The sequence below is a fragment of the Artemia franciscana genome, chromosome 16, assembly GCF_032884065.1.
Source record: "Artemia franciscana chromosome 16, ASM3288406v1, whole genome shotgun sequence".
In the NCBI taxonomy this organism is placed as follows: domain Eukaryota; kingdom Metazoa; phylum Arthropoda; class Branchiopoda; order Anostraca; family Artemiidae; genus Artemia; species Artemia franciscana.
The window spans coordinates 12,445,457-12,462,659 of NC_088878.1; the positions used below are offsets into that span (position 1 = coordinate 12,445,457).

The following is a 17,203-nucleotide window of genomic DNA, read 5'->3' on the forward strand; positions in this document are numbered from 1 at the left end:
TCCCCCCTTGTTAAATTTGAGCTAGGGTCTTTATCTCAAAACTTGATATGTGTCATGATCTTAGGCCTCTTTGGTTCAATTTCCATTCAGATCCATCACTCCAGTCGCAAGTTACTCTGAATTAAACCAAAAACTGTTTTAGCAGGTGAAGCCCTCTCCCCCCTGTTTTATTTGAGCTAGGGTCTTCATCTTTCAACTTGATGCGTCTCATGATTCTTGGCATCAAATCTGGCCATCAAAATTTTCATCCAAATCCAACCAACGTTTCTCCCCCTATACGTGATTACACAGACGGACGGACAGACAGACAGACGGACGGACGGATTTTGCAACGTCTTAGGTAGCAATGTTGGCTAAATGGATCCAAAAAAGGAAAACAATGGCATATCATCATCCAGGTATCATCACCTATTTGGATAGTGGAAAATATCCATCTGAATAGGTTTTTGAGATCTGTCTGTCGGTCCGCCCGTCTGTGCAATCGAGTATAGCGGGAGAACCGCCAGTCAGATTTGTATTGAAATTGAACTATTTGGATTAACATTGAGCTCAATTAGGGCGATGGGGCTTAAAAATTAGAAGTGTTAAAAAAAATTCGAGTTTTTCATTTAATTCACTGTAACTTGCATATGGAGATGAATTTCGATGAAAATTGAATAAAGATGCCTAAGAGTATGGTATGCATTGAGTTCTGGGATGGAGACCCAAGCTTAATTAAAAGTTGAGTTTTTTATTTAATTCAGTGTAGCTTGCAAGAGATTGATGGATCTCAGTGAAGCTTTTGGTTTAATTTAGTATAACTTGCGAATGGAGCAACGGATCCAAATGAAAGCTAGACCAAAGATGTCTAGGATCAGGGCTCATATCGAGCTCTGATATCACAAGCCCTATCGAAAATAGGGCGAGGGGAGGGGGTTCCAAGTTTTAAGAAAGTCGAGTTTTCCTTCAGTTTAGTAGGGCCTATAACTACTTCCATCCATGGCTTGCACAAAGCCTGGAAATAACCCTTTTCCAAAATAAGTCATACTGAAGCCAACCTTCAACCAAATATTCCATTCCCAGAGAAAAATTACTTTGCATGGCACTTGGTATTTACCAAGTGACATACAGTGATAGCAAATTATGTAGGTCTGTCGGTCTGTCAGTCCCGGTCTTGCTATTTTAGGCACTTCCAGATAAGCTAGGACGATGAAATTTGGCAGGCGTATCAGGGACCAGACCAGATTAAATTTGAAATAGTTGTTTCCCGATTCGAGCATCTGGGGGAGGGAGTGGGAGGACGGTTAATTTGGAAAAATTAGATTGGATCTTAATTAAATTTAAAATTTAAAAGGATATCATGTCTCAGAGCTCTTACTTTAAATTCCGACCGGATCAGGTGACATTGGAGGGGGAAACCTAAAATCTTGGAAAATGCTTAGAGTGGAGGGATCAGGATGAAACTTAGTGGAAAAAACAATCACAAGTCCTAGATACGTGATTGACATCAACAGAACAAATTCACTCTGTTTTGGGGAGTTGGGGGGAGGGTTATCCATTGTCATTGGAGGGATTTGGGGGGGGGGCGGAAATCTTGGAAAACACTTAGAGTAGAGTGATCAGGATGAAACTTGGTGGGAAGAATGGGTACAAGTCCTAGATACGTGATAGACATAACCAAAGTGGATTTGCTCTCTTTGGGGGAGTTGGAAGGTGTGTTAACTCGGAAAAATTACAATTTTTAACTTAAGAGCGGATGACCGTTCGTGAGGTATTTTGAATTTGATATTAAGAAGGAACCCATGTCTCAGATCTCTTAATTTAATCCCTGGCCAGTTCTGGTGACATTGGGGGAGAGTTGGAGGGGGAAACCGGAAATCTTAGAAAATGCTTAGAGCGGAGAGATTGGGATGAAACTTGGTGGGTAGAATAAGCAAATGTCGTAGACACGTGATTGACGAAACCGGACTGGATCCACTATCTTTGGGGTAGTTAGGGGGGTCCAGTGCTTTGGCGAGTTCGGTACTTCTGGACGTGCTAGGAAAATGAAAATTGGTAGGCGTGTCAGGAACCTGCACAAATTGACTTGATAAAGTTGATTTCCCCGTTTCATCCATCTGGGGGGGGGGGGGGGGCTGAAGGGAGAGGAAAAATTAGAAAAATGAGGTATTTTCAACTTGTGAGTGGGTGATCGGATCTTAATGAATTTTGATATTTAAAAGGACCTTGTGTCTCAGAACTCTTATTTTAACTGCCGACCAGCATTAATCCTCTGATTTTTCTTTTAAATTAATCTATTGATTCTTATAATTTTGCTAGAGCTCATGTCATATGAGCTCTTGGTTCTTCCGACCGTCACAAGTGCCATATGAGCTCCTAGCTCTTGTTTTATTCCTTTTTTCTCAGAAGATTTTCGACTTAGTCTCATGGTTTTTGCCACTTCATGGTGTGAAAACTGCTGCTAGAAATAGATAGGTTGCAATTTCTGCCGTAGTGTCTTCTAGTATATTTAAATGTGTGCTTGCACCGTGCCTGTGTCCCCTTAAAAGTTCTGTTTCTTACGGTAATGTTGGTTTGTCTTCTGTTGCATATGCAGACAACGTTCTTCTTGTTGCCCGGACTCTCCGTGGATTGCTTTCCAATTTTACTATATTAACCAATGAACTATCTAAAATTGGACTCTCAGTTAATGCGTCTAAATGCGAGTTTATTTGTTTTAATAGCCCTTATGCGGTCGCTCCATTCGTTGCTAGGGCTGCAATTCTGCCATGTTCTTCTTTAGTTAGTTGGCTTGGTCTGTGTTTCGGTCCAACACTTTCCACTACCTTTTCATCCCTAGTGAATCAAGCCGTGAAAAACCTACGCGTCTCTTACGGAAAAATATCCCATAACAAAATCCGTTACAACCACAGCGGTTTGTGCATGATTTATAACGCTTATTGCGCCCCTGTGCTTTTTTTTATCAGGCATGGCTCATCTGTTTCGTAAGAAAAATCCCCATACTCTACGTGCGACTTATTTCAGATATTGCAAATTCCTCCTCCGGCTTCCTAGATGGCACCAAAACAGAAAAATAATTGCTTGATTTAGTTTAATAGATATGCCTTCTTGGATTCGGTCTTCCAGTGATGATTTAAGTAAAAAAGACTATCTACTTTATTCACGTTTACGACCCTGGTCTTCCTTTTTTCCATATTGATACTGGTTAATTAGTCCATGTTGTCTTTTGTTAGTTTGAATTTTTTTTTCTTGCTGTTTATCGTTTTTGTTTTTGTTTATTTAAAATACTGGGTACTTTGTGTTTTTTTTCACTTTTACGGATAATAAAGTTCATTCTTTGATTCATTCATTCATTCTGCAGTATGGCCAGCCGTATGGAATGCGTCTGAATCAGCGGGCTTGCTGCAGGCCCGTGATTTTATAATATATATGTTTGTAGGGAATTTTACCGACCATCTGAATTGATTGCACAGCATACGGCTTGCTTGAGTGAAAACCAGCCAAAGGATATAGATGCCATACATTTTCATAGCGTGTCTGAAATTTAACTTGAAAACTTGAGGCAGTTTCCTTGTAAAGGTGCCGAGGGCGAGACTTGTCATCAATTGATTTTTGATTATTGACCTTTGATTTCTCTTATTAAAAAAGTCTGCAACTGACACTTGGCTCCTTACTTTTAAATTTGAGTTTTTTTGTTGCTAAGGTTTTTACATATTGACTCAGAGAATGAACTACTTTATTACCTTTTATCTGTTTTAAAGCCAATCCAAAGTTTATTTTTCTATTTTCAATATTTTTTCCACCATTCCGGCATGTTTCAGAATAACCCTGTATTTTTCAGACCTCCCAGATTTGACTGAACACTAATCGACAGAAGTTCAACTCATGGGCACTGTATTAATCCTGTCATGTGATCTGTCTGATCCAATCAGAAGTTTTTTGACTGCACTTACTTGTTTTGATAGTCTTTTTCTTTCAAGCTGTTGTGTTGAAAATTGGTTCAGATTATTTTTTGGACTTCGTTGGGTGTCTACCAGCCACACAAGGGAAAAAAATATTTTTTCCCTTCATTGGGTGTGTACCAGCCGAACAAGGGAAACGGTTAAAAACGATAAAACGGAAATTCTGGTTCTTGATTAAGATTTCCAAGAGAGGAACGACAGGGGACATTTCATAGGCAAGGGAAGGAGCTAAGAAGCCTTCAGAATGGCTTTAAACAAAGGTAGCATGGGCTTTATATCAGATATATATATATACATATATATATATATATATATATATATATATATATATATATATATATATATATATATATATATATATATATATATATATATATATATATATATATATATATATATATATATATATATATATATAGAATAAATACTTGAAGTAGTACTTGAGGTAATACTTAGTACAATTTTGGCAGGTACTTGAAATTTGATACTTAAGTAAGAATTTGGAAAGTACTTATTACTTGATATTTAAGTAAAAAAAAAAAAACAATGAGTACTTAATACTTGATACTTAACTAAGAATTTGGAGTACTTTCCAGCACTATATATATATATATATATATATATATATATATATATATATATATATATATATATATATATATATATATATATATATATATATACATATATATATAAAAACCAGTTCAAGCGTAAAATTTAAAAGCAACAAATTTAATATTCAGAGCTAAAACAGTAGTGATTAAATTGAATCTAAATGGCAAAATAGAACCTTGCCTGAGGCTTCAATAGGCTCAAGAGCTGTTGAGATATAGCAGCCCATGTTTGTTTTAAGTTTACCACAAACTTATAAACAGCGGGTTCTTCCCCATTGGTCCACAGTATTATAAAGCAGCCAAAACTCACTTAAAATCATGCAAAATATACATAAGATATATTTGAAAGATCAAACAGTTCGTGGTAACGAACTGCAGTAAGGAGCGACCCAGCGCAATAGTAACCAAAACTCTAAAAAATTGAATTTTGATATCAATAGCTACATCAAAAGAATCGCATTTTAATGCTGATTTTAAAAGTTCCATCAAGTTTAGTCTTACCCATCAAAAGTTACGAGCCTGAGAAAATTTGCCTTATTTAAGAAAATAGGGGGAAACACCCTATAAAAGCCGTAGGATCTTAACGAAAATGACACCATCAGATTCAGCGTATCAGAGAACCCTACTGTAGAAGTTTCAAGCTCCTATCTACAAAAATGTGGAATTTTGTATTTTTTGCCAGAAGACAAATCACGGGTGCGTGTTTATTTGTTGTTGTTTTTTTTTTTTTTTTTTTTTTTTTCTTTATCCCAGGGGTCATCGTATCGACCAAGTGGTCCTAGAATGTAGCAAGAGGGCTCATTCTAACGGAAATGAAAAGTTCTAGTGCCCTTTTTAAGTGACCAAAAAAATTGGAGGGCATCTAGGCCCCCTCCCACGCTCATTTTTTCCCAAAGTCAATGGATCAAAATTTTGAGATAGCCATTTTGTTCAGCATAGTCGAAGACCATAATAACTATGTCTTTGGGGATGACTTACTCCCCCACAATCCCTGGGGGAGGGGCTGCAAGTTACAAACTTTGACCAGTGTTTACATATAGTAATGGTTATTGGGAAGTGTATAGACGTTTTCAGGGGGATTTTATTTTGTTTGGGATTTTATTACAAGCTTGATGAATGATGTTATAATTGTATACAATATAAACATATATGATGTAATAAGTGAGTGCAATATTTATACACGTTTATCTTTTGACAAGATAATAATATAAGAAATACATAATTACAAGAATCCATTTAAAAAAAAAACTGCTTGTTTCTATAACTTTGTAGTAGCAAGTATTATTTTTAACATTATAAGGAACTAAATCCTCTGTTTTTTTTTTAATTTTAAATTTAAAAGATATTGCTGTAAATTCAATATATTAAAAGTTCTCCCCAGCGGGGAATCAAACTCTAGTCTCAAACAAGTGGGTATACTTCCCATTGTACCATCAGAGACCCGTGAAACTTAAGTTACATATAAGACATGATAATAAAATTGTTAATGCATAAAAAAAAAAGCCTGGACAGAAGTTAGCACTTGAGAAGTATAAAGCTTTAGACGAATGTCTGTATAAACTGATTATTTTGTGCTGACTATGCAGACATTTTGGAACAATTGCGCCAGTGCACAGCATAGCCTCTGAAACTTGTAAGCTAAAAAATAGTTTTTGATAATTTTAAATAGAGTATTTACTTCAGAATTTTCAGTAGATAGCTTTTTGGCCAAGTTTAGGTCAAAATTTTGCTTTGGTCCGACAAAGGCGGAATGCAAGTCTTTTTGTCCATTTCAAAAGGGACATTAAAACATACAGTTTCTTTTCTAACGGGTTTTTCTTGATCTTCTAGTGTCATTGGCTAAATAATGTCACCCCTGAGGAAATCCCTCCCTTTGAAAAGGAAAAAATCCCAAACATCTATTATCATCCTTCTCAGAAAAAGCAAAATTTTGCATTTTGTAGATAGAGGGGTCTGAGACATCTGTAATAAGGTTCAACTATATGTCGAATTTGATAGTTTGAATTTCATGTTTTCATTATGATCATTCCACTTTTGGGGGTGCCTTCTCTTTTGAAAGTCATGGAAATTCTTTCAGGCTTGTAACTTTTAAAGGGTAGCTTTAAGCTTGATAAATTTTATATGTTTAGGTTCTCTACAAAGTTGATTCTTTGATGTATAGATTGTTCTAAAAATTCTTATTTTAGAGTTACTTTTTCTACTAGCATGAGTTGCTCTAATTACAGGTCGTTACTGTGTTTAACCAGTGAATTGATTCAACTGTTGAATTTAAAAAAAAATAGTAATCAATGTGGATTTAATTGCGTTTAAATATGTGCTTTAGATTGTATTCTCAGTTGAACATCAAGAAGGTCCCATAGATTGTTTCTTATTTTATTGAAAACGTACGCTTTGCCAATCAAACTTGACTGATTATATATTATTCAAAATTTAAGGTTATATGTAGGTGGGAACTTATTCACTGGAATCCTGAGGAAAACTTAACTGTTCAATGTTTCAAACAGTTTGTGGTAAAGAATTAAACAGTTCATGGTAACAAACTGTAGTAAGGAGCAACCCAACTCAATAGTTACCAAAACTCTAAAAAACAGAATTTTTATAACAATAGTTACATCAAAAGAATCACGTTTTAATGCTGATTTTAAATATACAAGTTTCATGAAGTTTAGACTTACCCATCAAAAATTACGAGCCTGAGAAAACTTGCCTTATTTTAGAAAATAGGGAGAAATACCCTTTAAAGTCAGAGAATCTTAATGAAAATCACACCACCAGATTAAACATATCAGAGAACTATACAGTAGAAGTTTAAAGCTCCTATCTACAAAAATGTGGAATTTTGTGATTTTTACCACAAGACAGATCATTGATGCGTCTTTATTTGTTTGTTCTTTTTCCCAGAGGTGATTGTATCGACCCAGTGGTCCTAGAATGTCGCGAGAGGGCTCATTCTAAGAAAAATTAAAAGTTATAGTGCTCTTTTCAAGTGATCAAAAAAATTGGAGGGCAGATAGGCCCCCTCCCACGCTCTTTTTTCCCGAAGTCATTGGATCAAAATTTTGAGATAGCCATTTTATTCAGCATAGTCGAAAAACCTAATAACTTTGTCTTTGGGGACGACTTACTACCCCAGAGTTTTCGTGGGAGGGGCTGTAAGTTACAAACTTTGACCAGTGTTTACATATTGTAATGGTTATTGGGAAGTGTACAGACGCTTGCAGGGGGATTTTTTTGGTTGGGGAGGGGTGGGGGTTATGCAGTGGGAACTTTCTATGGAGGAATCTGTCTTGGTGGACGAGAATTTCTATGAAGGGGGTGCAGGATTTTTCAGTATTTTTTTGAAAAAACAATGAAAAATAAGTATGAAAAACTTTTTTTCAACTGAAAGTAAGGAGCAGCATTAAAACTTAAAACGAACAGAAATTATTACATATATGACGGGTTCACCTCCTCCTAATACCTTGCTCTTTATGCTAACGTAATTTATTAATTTCAACTATTTATTCTACATCCTTGTGATTCAGGGGTCATTCTTAAGGAATTGTGACAAAATTTAAGCTTTAGTGAAAAGAGCGAGATGTTGGCAAGGGGGTGAAACCCCTTATATACATAATAAAAAATTCAAAATTAGAAGTTCGTTGTGTAAGTTAATTCGTGTATTACGTATATTTTTACTAATAAAAACGTTCGTTAAAAATTTAAAGTTCTAGTTGCCTTTTTAAATAACCAAAAAATTGGAGGGTAACTAGGCCTACTCCCCTGCTACTTTTTTTCTCATAATTGTCTGATCAAAACTATGAGAAAGCCATTCAGCCAAGAAAATAAATAAATATGCAAATTTTGTTTTAATTCTTCATGTGCAGAGAGCCAAAATCAAAACATGCATTTATTCAAAAACGTTCAGAAATTCAATAAAAAAACAATTTTTTTTTAACTGAAAAGTAAGGAGCAACATTAAAACTTAAAACAAACAAAAATCACTCTGTATATGAAAGGGGCTGTTCCCTCCTCAACAAAATTTAAGCTTTAGTGAAAAGAGCGAGATGTTGGCAAGGGGGTGAAACCCCTTATATACATAATAAAAAATTCAAAATTAGAAGTTCGTTGTGTAAGTTAATTCGTGTATTACGTATATTTTTACTAATAAAAACGTTCGTTAAAAATTTAAAGTTCTAGTTGCCTTTTTAAATAACCAAAAAATTGGAGGGTAACTAGGCCTACTCCCCTGCTACTTTTTTTCTCATAATTGTCTGATCAAAACTATGAGAAAGCCATTCAGCCAAGAAAATAAATAAATATGCAAATTTTGTTTTAATTCTTCATGTGCAGAGAGCCAAAATCAAAACATGCATTTATTCAAAAACGTTCAGAAATTCAATAAAAAAACAAATTTTTTTTAACTGAAAAGTAAGGAGCAACATTAAAACTTAAAACAAACAAAAATCACTCTGTATATGAAAGGGGCTGTTCCCTCCTCAACGCCCCACTCTTTACACACGATTTTTTTTTTACTGTTTTAAAAAGTAGATTTGAGAGAAAGGGTCAAACTTTATATTGATCCCCTTCTTATCCACTCTTCATTTACATGGAGCTATCCCACAGAGAGAGGGCAAAGATTGAAGAAAATGTGTATATTTTTAGCACAATCCAAATGTTAAACTGATTACCTGACCTACCATTAAATTTAGATTTTAGCTTTCCTATTATATTTACAATCATGGGAGGAGGGGATACCTAGGAATTTTATGCTAATCCTCTTCTTATCCCCTCTTCATTTATATGGAGCTATTCCACAGAGAGAGGGAAAGGATAAAAAGAAATGTGCATATTTTTAGCACAATCCAAATGTTAAACTGATTCAACCTACCACTAACTTTAGATTTAACTTTCCTATATTTCTGATTATGGGGAGAGGGGACATCTAGCTTCCTGTCCTCTCATTAGACAAATTAACTAATTCCAAACTACTTTATACATAAACATCCTAAATGTAGCCAACTAATTAGCTATTATAAAGGTATATATTATTTTTGAAGACAAAAACAGAGAAGGGTTGGGCAAGTTGACTGAATTTTGCTGTGGGAAAGACAGGATGGACTGACATTTAAAATTGGGCAAAACTTAAAAGAAGCTCACCAAAATTAGGTGCATTGCTTTTTTAACACAGAAATTATTGAAAAGGAAGGTAAATATATTAATATTTAATATCAATCCTCTTCTTCCTATCTATAAAAAGGCTATTCAACAGAGACAGGATAATAAAGAATGTCTTTATTTGAAGAGAATCTAAATGTTTTGATTGTCAAAATACCAGTAAACTAAGATTTTAATTTTTCCTATTCTTTTTTTATGAGGCAGTGAGGGTGGGAGATATCTAGCTTCCCATTCTTTCTCCCTAGATGACAGTTGTATATATAGCTGGCTAGGGGATTAAATTTATACATAAACAGGGAAGGAAAAGGGCAATCTAGTATTGTCTGACATAAAGAGCTAACAATTTTCTTTTTTTAAGGGGGGAGGGACAGATAAGTTAGTAGAGTTTTGTTTTGGGAAAGGGGATGGACTGACATTTAAGATTAGACAAAACTTAAAAAGAAGCTCAAAAATATTAGGTGTTTTTACTAGGGAAGATATAATTGAAAAATTGTAATATTTCAAGATTTTATATTGATCCCCCTTCCCCCTTCCATACAAAGTTATTGAGCAGAGAAGTAGCCAATATTTTTGTTTTAACACAATCCAGATGCTTAATTTGATCAGAATACTTAAAAAATTATATTTTAACTTTCCTATTGTATTTCTGGTGATTAGGGGGAGGGGAGTATCTAGCTTGCTGCTGTTCCTCCCTAGATGACAGTTAAACCCTTTGGCTAATATCAAATGCTCAAGATCTTATATTGATCACCTTCTCCCCTAAAGTACAAAGTTATTAAGCAGAGAAGCAACAAAGATTGAGATATTGCTTTTGTTTTAACACAATCTAGATGTTTAATTGGTTCAAAATAACAAAAAAAATGTAGATTTTAACTTTTCTATTTTATTTAACTTTTATATATATATATATATATATATATATATATATATATATATATATATATATATATATATATATATATATATATATATATACTATATATATACATATATACTAGCTGTTTATAGCAACTATATACATGTATACTAGCTCTTTTTAGCAACAATAGGTGAACTAAATATGATAAAATTTACCAAATCACAAATACTAACACATTGCAAAAAAAAAAAATTAATGAACTAAACAATTATAGAATCTATCTTTACCATGTGGCTATTTAAAAAAAAAAAAAATCCGCTCTATTAGAAACACAATTCAAAATAAATGGCGCTGCATCATCATTTGTCAAACCTCCAAAATTAGTTGAAAATTTCTTTAAAAAGTATTTCCAGATAATTCTTTTGATATTTATTTAAAAGTTCATTATAACGAAAACTAATTTTTTTATATTGCCAAGTTAATTTATTTGCAGAAAAATATATATATATATATATATATATATATATATATATATATATATATATATATATATATATATATATATATATATATATATATATATATATATATATATATATATATATATATATATATATATATATATACAAATCCTAAATGTAGCCAACTAGTTGGCTAGTGAAATCAGTCTTATCAGTCTTATGAACTTTATTTAAAAGTTCATTATAATGAAAACTAAATTTTTTAAATTGCCAAGTTAATTTATTTGCAGAAAAATAAATATATATATATATATATATATATATATATATATATATATATATATATATATATATATATATATATATATATATATATATATATATACAAATCCTAAATGTACTTTGGTTGAAGGACTTCACTTGTCTGTTACAACCTCTTCTTCCTGTTGGTGAATGGGCTTCCAAAAAATGTTTTCATCATGAGGTTCCCATTCCAGAATATGTATGAGGGTATATCCTTCTTTGTCATCTTCTCCCTTCTGTTTGGTTTGTGGGAATTGCGAGTACTTGAGCTGCCTGTCCCCAGCAGTTTAAGGCCTAGAGACCAACTGGTACCAATACAGCTCATAGTCAGGGCCTTTCCAATTTATTTTTGAGACCAGCTGGAGCACAGATTTTGAGTCACTAAAAATAACCACTTTTATGGTGGGAGGGACTTCAGGAGAGTATTTAGGGCCACTTCACTGGCTTTCAGTTCTGCTGATAAGACTGAGGAATAAATAGCAATGAAGACCACACTGCCTTTCCATCACAAACACCAAAAACAAGAAGAACAATAGGGAATTTCTCAAGACAGTGGGAGACAAATTAGAATGAATATTTTGGCCCTATGTCCAAGGGCTGTCCTCAGCAATTTTGGAAGAATCCACCATTATTAGCAATGATCTAGGCATAAAGCAAGTAGTTTGAGAAGCAATTGAAATCAGACTTAAGATTAATAATAACATTTCCTTACATAGGGATTTAGGAGAATATTTACTATATACTCTATGTACAAATTTAATTAAAGATTACCTTACAAAATATTATAAAAAACCAGTAGATATTAACACAGAACCTGTCACAAATAGACCTATGAGATCAGCAGCAAAAAAAGAAAGGGTGGCATTCAGAATATGTTTTCAAATGATTTTCTTTCATTTCAATGAATTGCCTCATTTCATCAAAATTTATTTATCAGTCCTGGTTGAACTTTGCTGAGGTAAAGATGCTGGGACTGTTTTGAAAAACTGTTCATTTTGGTTTTATTGATTTTACCCTCTAGTAAGTTGTTTTTTATTTGTATTGCTGAGGACAGCCCTTAGGCATAGGGCCAAAATATGCATTATAATTTGTTTCCCACTGCCTTGAGAAATTCCCTATTGCTCTTCTTGTTTTTTTGGTGTTTAGGTGTGGGGAGCCACCAGAAAGTGTGAGAAACAGCTTCAGATTGAAATCTGGTATGAATAGCCTAAGCCTGCACCTGTCTTCCTTCTCTTAGCTATCTATTTGTATATACTGCAAGGTAATCCTGGTAATTCATTTGTTTCCACTTTAAAAATAGCTGAATTATTAACTGTTGTGGAAGGTTATCCTTACTATTAGGGATCAGCTCAAGAATGACTTAAAGGGCAACCATTCTCCAAGGGGGAGGGGGGAATCTGGTACAATTAGAGGATTAGATACAGTCTCATTTCTCTAGTTCAAAATAGTTTCTTTGAAAAGTCTAACTCCAGAGGGTAGTTTTTGGGATATGCTTCTTAGGTCTTTGAGAAGTGTGGAAGTGACAATTTGTTTAGAGCTGAAAGCTTGGATCTTTGTGAAGTACTTTGTTGCTAGAACCTTCATTCTCTCTTCCATTTTTGGGACCCCAGCAATTCCCCTCAGGGTGTCAACTGGAGTGTGGCTGGGAAGACTGAAGGCTATCCTAGAAGCTGAATTCTGGAGAGTTCAAGTATTCAAAGGTGATTTTTGTGATGCATATTGATTGGTTAATGAATTGAATTTATGCATAAATAGGATAGAAAAATAGTAAGCTAGTATTGTCTGCCATAGAGAGCTAACAGTTTTTTTTAAGGCTGAGGGGGTAGGTTAGTAAATATATAACTGGGACCTTAATAGCCAACTATTCATCTAATTCAATAGCATATAGCCTATGAACTATTTGATAACTGACTAGGTAGTTATATTAAACTCAAGTTTATATAAAGGCCTAAATGGAATCTACATAGCCAACTAGTCTAGTTAGCTAGCCCTTTATAGAATTCTATTGATAGTTGGCAAATTCAGGCTAAAATGTATATAAAATGAAATTTTATAGGCTAGTCAACTAGTAGGGTAGTTCTCTAAGTAGGCCTATCATCATTCATAGAAATATTTTTCATATATAGTGTCTGGGTACTGATTTTTCCTTTATAGATACACTAACAGAGGATATTTTATATTAGCTGAATGGTAGATAGCCTATCAAGTGGTAGATAAGGATATTTTTTTACTTTTTCTATCAAATTAATCAAAGCATAAAGCCATTGACAAGCTAGAGATTTTTCAGGATACAGGTCAAGAGTTGAATCCTCATCAAGGTTTAGTTGCCAAAGCTGAAGCATATGCCTGGGCCTAGTAGACTAGTTAGTCTATCCTAAGCTAGCCTACTTCAGTTTAATATCAATTTAGTGGACTGGCATATATTGAAAGTCAGATTCATAGCACTGATTCCAAGTTGAAATCAAGCTTGGATTTACCAATAGAAAATGAAAAAAAAAGAATTAGAACCTTGGAATTCAGCACACATTCCTATATCCCATATTTTGTTTAGGATTGTTGTTGCTTTCTTCTTTAAATGAGTTCATGCCAGTGTTGCCGAAAAAGAAATTAAAAGTATACGTTCAACGAAGTCTCACAAGGTATTGATTTTTAAAAAGAATGGTAGTTCCATATTAGCTTGTTAGGCTTATCTCGCTATATTTACATAGGAGTAATGCCAATGGTACCATTACAGATGAAACTTTATTTTTTAGTCAGTATTTAAATGGACCTCTTTTCTCTTTTGTTCAGATTTTTGCTCGATTTAAGCTATACAATTTTGATCATGGATTAAGAAGAAACAGTGTCTAGTATTCCCATATTATGTCGACAGTTAAAGTCGACAACTAAAGTTTTTATCTTGTAGCACCAATGAGAACCAGACCGCAAACTTTTAAATGATATGAGATACAGCTAGTCTGACTTTGACTTAATGTTATGCTTGGTTCTTATTAATTCTGACGTATGATAAAGACATAACTTAATCTTTGTGGCTCACATACGCAATATTCCTGAGAAATAAGAAGGAATAACAAAAAAAACAGGATCCTGACTGATCTTAATTTGAAATTTTGGTCTGAAGTCTGAGTCTCTTCTTCTGGGTAAAGGCCTTTAATTAACCTTGATAGACTATATTATGTAAAAATACTGTTCTTTACATAAATCTGCAGCGGAAATGAGGCCATAGAAGTTTTTTTGGCTCATACCTTTTCGAAGACCTGATTTGTAAGGAATTTACAAAAAAAATTCAAACTCCAGTAAAAAAAATAGACTTAAAACTAATTTACCACTTAGTTTTTTCACAAAAACTAAGTCAAAAATTATTTTTACCCCAAAGGTAGGTTAAATCGATTTGTTTTACTTGAAGTCCCCATGGTTTCTTATGGTCATTTTCAAGCTTTCTAGGGCTATGATAAAAGAAAGGTTTAGATGATCAGGACTTGTCCTGGGGACGACAGATGATAGATTGATCTAGGTCATCCTTGTCTGGCAACTACCCGAATGGGGTGGGAGGTTTTCGCAGGGTAAGATATAAGAGAAATGGGAACTTTTTGAGAGGAAGTAAAGAGGAAGACTTTGAATCAATTGAGACGGAAGAGGAGCGTGTGTACCAGTGTTGGCCTCTGGCTGCTTGGTGCTGCTGTAAATTGTTACTATTAGTACTGGTAATATATGTTTAGCCTACAAGTAATAGAGATGCTTTATAAAAATTAGTAGGTTTAATATAACAGAGAATTTGAATTTCTGAAATTTGGACAATAATTCTAAATACTGAACAAATTTTATTAGCAAATCATACACAACTGTGGTTCTTGCATTTCTGTTTAAATATTCGTTACTATATGTGAATTCTCGTTCGAGTATGAACCTACGATTAAAAAAATCACTCTATCCTTTTTCAAAAAAATGTCTTTTAGATAATCTGACAGAAATCTAATTTATATTATCCAATTATCCTGCAACGTATAAATTGAGTCATATACAAAAATTTATAATTTGTCTGAGTATACTTTTCATGGTGCGTAAGATAAGTTTTAGAAAAGGCAGTTTCTTTTTTGCATCCCAGTTTGTAATTTGGACTACATTTTTAAACTATGTACTGCATTAAAAGCTGAGTTTTTTTTATTCAGCATGAAAATTATTTTAGCCTTATTCTTTTATACGATAACAATGTTTTACTGCACACAACCTCAGAATAACCATGCTACTATTGCTACTGACTTACTGCAGCATTAAGATGCCTGGGGCAAACATAGCTAAGAACGTTTCTCTTCGATCCCAATTTATTCTAAGCCCCCTCTTTACATCCTACCAAGAATTTCCCATTTGTCTTAAATCTTTCCTTACGAATTTTCCCTATCCTTTCATGGACAAGAAGCCTTTCGTCTGTCTCTAGATGGTTGGCCGAAAAGGACATTCTTTTGAAATATATCATCTTTCATCCGTAGAACGTGTTTTAGCCATAAGCCATCTAGCTTCAATAGTCTTCATCTAGCATCCAACGTGTGACGATTTAGTCTTGTTAACTGTTGAGCCAAGTTTTTCAGCCGTACCATTAACCTCTTAAAAAACAATGGTCAGACAAAGACTAGTTTGTCCCAAATGTAGGCTTAGAGTCTTTTCAAACACTGTGAAGTATGGAGGGTGCAATTGCTCGTTTCATGCAGGAACAAAAAATATGCCAGAATTAATACTATTTACATAAGGTATCTGTTCAGACCGAACCTTAATCATATATTACCAGAGAAAAGTTAACGTATCCAAATCCCTGTGTGAACCTGTTGTAGCACAGTGGATTGGTGCTCTGCTTGGCAATACGGGGCCCAGGGTTCGATCCCCGCCGCAGCAAGGTTGGGCGACAAGCTTGCTACTTGTTCCTGTAAAAACACCCAGTAACTGAAACGTCGATTCGACGCCCTATGTGCCAGCAATGGCTCTGGAGGATCTTTATCCTTTATCTTTTTAAATCCCTGTGTTAAAGATTTTGCTTGCCACACAAATTTTGATATTCTTAAACCATTAAAAGACAGACTAGAAGAGTTATTAAGCTACATTTCGACCGTAATTTCTGAACCCCTATCTGTAACTCAAAACAGTGATATAACGAAAAATAGTTAAGTCAATCAAGTGAAAATAAAAAATTCAGGAAAGGCTATATTACCCTTCGTAAATTCATTTGAGAGGTCAAAGTTGTTTGAACCAGTGACAAACCAGGTGATTAGCAATGACATTGACCGGAACGGTCAAGTTAATAATGTTGAAATTAAATCAATTATTCATGAGCGTAATCTCACTGACAAATCTACTATTAGTATGGTAGAGGATCAGACTCCCGAATACAGGAATAAATTAACGGCTTCCGGTTGTATGCTGAATTTGAAAGAGTATAATGACACTTTTGTTTTAAAGACTAAGAAGGCTACTACGAAATCTGATGCAGATATTGAAATCGTTTATGACAAACTTGTGGCATATGAACTTGAAGGAAACGGAAGAATTAGCTGGAAAAAGATTGCTGATCAGCGTGTAATTGAAAATAAAAAAACGAAATCAGTTTGCAAGGATTTTTTACGTGCAAAATGCAACCACGGAAAAAGATGCAATTGGCTCCATATTTGTAAATATTTTCTGCTGGGTTCTTGCAATAAGAGTTCGTGCTCGTTTGACCATGTTTCAATTTGTTCTGTTTTTATGTCGGGTCGTTGTTTCGGTTGTGACAAGTATCATGTTTTTATACCAAAGTCTTTTAGTAGGTTATTTTCTAGGCCACAAGCTGTACCTTCGCATGAGTACGATGGTAGTTCTAAGAATTTGACAAAAAACGGGGATGGA

At 34.1% G+C, this 17,203-nt stretch overlaps 1 protein-coding gene and 1 long non-coding RNA gene across 4 annotated transcripts in view; one reads left to right on the forward strand and one right to left on the reverse strand.

Annotated features, from left to right (window-relative positions):
• The window catches only part of LOC136037083 (tyrosine-protein kinase Abl-like), a 111,323-nt gene extending 97,411 nt beyond the window's left edge, over positions 1 to 13,912 (reverse strand). For all 3 annotated transcript variants that reach the window (XM_065719534.1, XM_065719533.1, XM_065719535.1), the window contains exon 1: positions 13,841 to 13,912. The gene's annotated coding sequence lies outside the window, so the exon portion shown is untranslated. The remainder of the gene's footprint in view (positions 1 to 13,840) is intronic.
• The window catches only part of LOC136037087 (uncharacterized), a 215,806-nt gene that overhangs the window by 171,933 nt on the left and 26,670 nt on the right, over positions 1 to 17,203 (forward strand). The window lies entirely within an intron of this gene.